Below are 5,052 nucleotides of genomic sequence, written 5' to 3' on the forward strand. Positions count from 1 at the left end.
ATGGAGGTAATAAAATACAAATTGCTTTTATACTTTTAATACATCAAAATAACACAATCAATTGTTTTTCTAAAGATATAAGACATAACTGAAACTCAAAGATGCTGTTCAAAATGTCCTCCATTGTTTGTAATGCACATTGTTGTTCTTAAAACAATTTGTCGTGTTGAACGGCGGATCATTTCTGTGGCAGCTCGTATTTCATTCGCGGCGGTACGGATCCTTTCCACGAGTTCTTCCCGAGTCGCGGACGCATGGAAGTAAACTTTTTGCTTCATTGTGCCCCAGAAGAAATAATCCAGGGGCGTTAAATCGGGTGATCTTGGTGGCCACGCGACAGTGCCTGCCCCAGAAGAAATAATCCAGGGGGTCATCCTCAAAATGAATTTTCAAGTCAACACGTTGCCGATATGGTGTTTGTTTACGGGATTAGAGAATATCGAAGAAAATTTCCAGACCGAGTTACGCCAAATGTTCGGACTTTCGTCTTTACATACCTAAGATTAGCTGAAAACGGGATTCGAAAACAAGTAGTCGAACATTCTCGGCTATTGTCGCCACAAGATGAAGAAGAGATTCTCAGCATGATTACCAGAGATCCGAGAGTTAGTGTGAGGAGGATCGCTGCAAGACTACAGTTGTCAAAATGGTCAGTTTGGAGAGTACTCAAGAGAAAAGGCTTACATCCTTACCATTTTCGAAGAGTTCAGGATATTCATGAGCTTGATTATGTTGCAAGGGTTACATTTTGCTCTTGGTTTCAACGGCAGCTACGACAGGACACCGACTTTTGGAAAAAAGTCCTATGGACAGACGAGGCAACATTTACGAGGCAGGGGATTATTAACCATAGAAATGACCACTTGTGGTGTTCTGAAAACCCGCATGCAGTTCGACCGAGTACTTTTCAACATGAATTCAGTGTGAACATGTAGGCCGGAATGATCAACGGAGTTTTAGTCGGCCCAGTTGAGCTACCTCCAAGATTAAATGGGCAAGGATTTTTGGAGTTTTTGAGAACAGAGTTTGCAGATTTACTCTTTGATTTACCTCTCATAAACCGCCGCAAAATGTGGTTGCAACTCGGCGGAGCCCCCGTACACTTTGCGCGAAGTGTACGTTGTCATTTGGATGGGGAACATTCTCCATGGATAGGACGCGGAGGCACTGTCGCGTGGCCACCAAGATCACCCGATTTAACGCCCCTGGATTATTTCTTCTGGGGCACAATGAAGCAAAAAGTTTACTTCCATGCGTCCGCGACTCGGGAAGAACTCGTGGAAAGGATCCGTACCGCCGCGAATGAAATACGAGCTGCCACAGAAATGATCCGCCGTTCAACACGACAAATTGTTTTAAGAACAACAATGTGCATTACAAACAATGGAGGACATTTTGAACAGCATCTTTGAGTTTCAGTTATGTCTTATATCTTTAGAAAAACAATTGATTGTGTTATTTTGATGTATTAAAAGTATAAAAGCAATTTGTATTTTATTACCTCCATTTCGACCCATGTTAGAGTTGTATTAGATAACATTTAGTACTTAAAGTAAAAAAATTGTGGTAACAATTTTAGTGTCATTTTGTAGATAACATAACTAGCTGTAGAAATAGCATAAAAAAATTACCACTTAACTGACTAGTTTTTGAATGATGTGCGGAAATGCACAAAAAAAATCAATTGTTCGCATACTTTTTTCGGTGTTTGAATGTTTTTAGTTATGTTTGATAGTTAGTATCAATAAAAATTGTTTAATAGGCGCTAGAACAATATGTTATCGTGCGAATAACACCAAATTTATTGTTCTGCGATATTTACGTACTCAGTTATTGATATTTTTGTACATGCACTAGCGTAATCGTAACGTAAAAATAAAAATGGCGGCCATTCAAAGAGGGGTGAGGTAGGTCATTGTAGGGGAGTGGATTTGTCGATAAAAATACCTGAAAAATACTCCCCCTAAATATCGGTATGTCATGCCCGTCCATATTGTATATTAATGTAAAAAAATAAAGAAAATAATAAAGATGTATGCAGTTCTACAAGTTGTACCCCTGTGCCATTTAAATTTCCCGCGATGATATGAGTATGCGATATGAAATATCTTTCAAAGTGAGAAAAATTATGTCATAAGGCAGACACTGAAAGACTTCTACTAATACTACTATTATTACTGATGTTTTCAATGAATCATATTGTCTATGTAAGTTCAATACCGCGGATGAACCATTTGTCAAAATGTTCAGAGGGGACAAAAAACCTTATAATTTCATTCAAAAAATACAAAAAAATAAATAAATTTAATTGCAGTTTATTTTATGTTGTTTATTTATATTAGAAAATCTTTTATTACTATCGTATGTGTCTATACGAAGTTATTTGTGGCAGTTAAACAGGCAGTTATGTAGGTGTGACATTTTCACTGTATTGCCTTTGAGCAAATTGTCGTTACGCAACGTTTCATCCGGTATTAGATTTAGGGATATATGCAGTATTGTTTGCTTCTTTAGTAGGGAGGATTCGTTTGCGGTATTAAATTTAATCGAATGCAAGCAGCTTGTCACATTCAATTTAAAACGCTAATAAAATGCATTTTGATTTTTTGGCTCATGCGCGGTATTGAACTTACATAGACAACATAATGAATACTTCTATCAATGTAACTTTATTCAAATATTTGGATGGGATAACAAGACTATGACATCATTAACACAGTAATAGATTTACAATAACAGTATGGTTATTACATTTCAATAAAATATTATGATTCAGGCATCGTTAACATAAATTTGCAATAATTATGCAATTACAATATTTGTATGTCGGAAAAAATCACTCCACTATATTGTTTATAAGTAATCATCATTCATTCAATATATTACATAGTAAAAATTAAATTCAAATGTTAATACATACATATGTTTAAATTAGTTGTAGAGAAGATTAATATGTATTTATTAAATAATTAACTGTGCAATCAATTATTTTTCATTTTTTGCCATGTTAACATCGTAACATATAAATCATGTAAAAAATGGTATACATGCATATAAATATAAGAAAAATATATATTATAATTTTAAAATAGAAAGGCACCTGAATGATTAGAAATTAAAGTTGAAGAATTTAGTTTAGATAACGAAATAATATTTTTCTACCATTAATAAACTTTGTTTTTTTTAGCTTATAAAATTTAAGTAGACTTTATTTTACAGCAATATTTTATTTCAATAATTAATTCATGTATGAAGTAGTTGCTTGCTCTAAAATACTTCAAATGAATAAAATCTACAGTCTTATTATACAGATAAGTTAATCGAGATAAAAAAGGGTTATCAAATATCAAAAATACTATAAAGATTTTAATTTTTACACCAAATGGAAAAAATACATCATTAAAAAATTACGTGAGTTAGATCTAAAACTTTATACATTATAGATTTTCTTAAACGTAAACTATCAAATTGTGATATTGTTTAAATAAGATACTTTAAAAAGTCTTATTGCATTTGTTAAATCCTTTCAGATATATAGGAAATTTAAGATTTGTACCTACCAAAATTGAAATGTGGTGAGTTTATTTTTTGAATACTGGTATCCCTTAGTATTTCTCTATTTTTTTCTGCTTTTGCCGGTAGTCAGCATTACAGTGAAAAGTTCATTTTTAAGTTTGACAGCTGGCTTTTGGCTGATGTCAGTTTTGGAGCAAATGCCCATCTATATCATTAAGCCAAGTATTAAATATATTTCGCTAAAATTAAACTAATTTGATGAATTAACATATATTATAAGATGCAAATGTTTCATGAACTCTGTAGATTTATTATCAGTTTGAGACCCAAGTGTTCATAAAAATTGAATGTTAAAAAATTAAAGATAAAAAAAAGGAATACCAACGATTTTCAAATAATTCCTTTAGTACACATAAAGAATACAAAATTTTGTTTATATTCACAGGAATTAATTGAGATCTGAAAGGGTTGAAACATTTGCTATAGGAATGGCGAATATTTATAATAAAAATATAAAAATGCTGAAATCTATAAAATGCTACAAATGAACAAAAAAAAACATTTATTATTACATGTGATTTATTCAGAAAACTATGTATGTATATTTAATATAAAAAAAACATTAAAACACAATGTTTAATCGAATTTAACCGAATCTTTAATACAACAATAAAAAAATGTTTTGTCTGAGGTGTCTAGTAAATACTGTATCAAATCCAGATGAGCCATTCTATGCAGTACAATATTAATTCAAAACAATATGTATTCTTTTTTAATTTTCCATTAATATTTTTCCAATTATTAAATTTTCCTTACTAGGCAGCTCATTCAATTAAGATTTACTAGACAATATTACATTTAATTTTTAAAAACTTACATATTGTTACGTATAGCAAAAAAACAGTTTACAAAATCAACTTAGAAACATTTATTAACCATTTAAATCAATGCATTTTATGATTCGGTATATAAGAAGAAAGCAGTCATTATTATAATTTGTAACGATTTATTTTTTAAAAGGGAATTATTTTCAATTAAATTCTTCTAGATGTTGAATAATATTCAAGTATCTTATATCAAGTAATTAAAAATATTTTACAATTATATTAGATTAGCTTTATATTGAAATAAAATCTAGTTTGTATTCATAATTATTTATTTTTTCAAATTCAAAAGATGTTCACTTTATTTTATTTAAAAGAATTCATAACATTGTAAATACATCATTCTGATTATAATAATTATGTATTTTGAAATGCTCCTAAAACTTATACAAATGGTTTTTATTATTAACAATTTATGAAAAACCTAATGGTTAAATTGTTACGGTACGGAAGAAAACTACTTTTACGAGAAAAATTAAAATTTTCACTGATGTTTCCAATAGTCTAAAATTACATATGACCCATTTGAAACTTCATTTGAAAATGCTCCAACAAGGCGAAACAATTGTTCGGTTTTTAATTTATTTTTTTTAAATAGTACTCAAATCAGTTTGATTAAAATATTAAGATTATATACTATATGATCCCATTC

Source organism: Micrasema longulum, unplaced genomic scaffold (genome assembly GCF_059751315.1).
Source record: "Micrasema longulum isolate JH-2025_06_02 unplaced genomic scaffold, ASM5975131v1 h1tg000047l, whole genome shotgun sequence".
Taxonomy (NCBI): Eukaryota; Metazoa; Arthropoda; class Insecta; order Trichoptera; family Brachycentridae; genus Micrasema; species Micrasema longulum.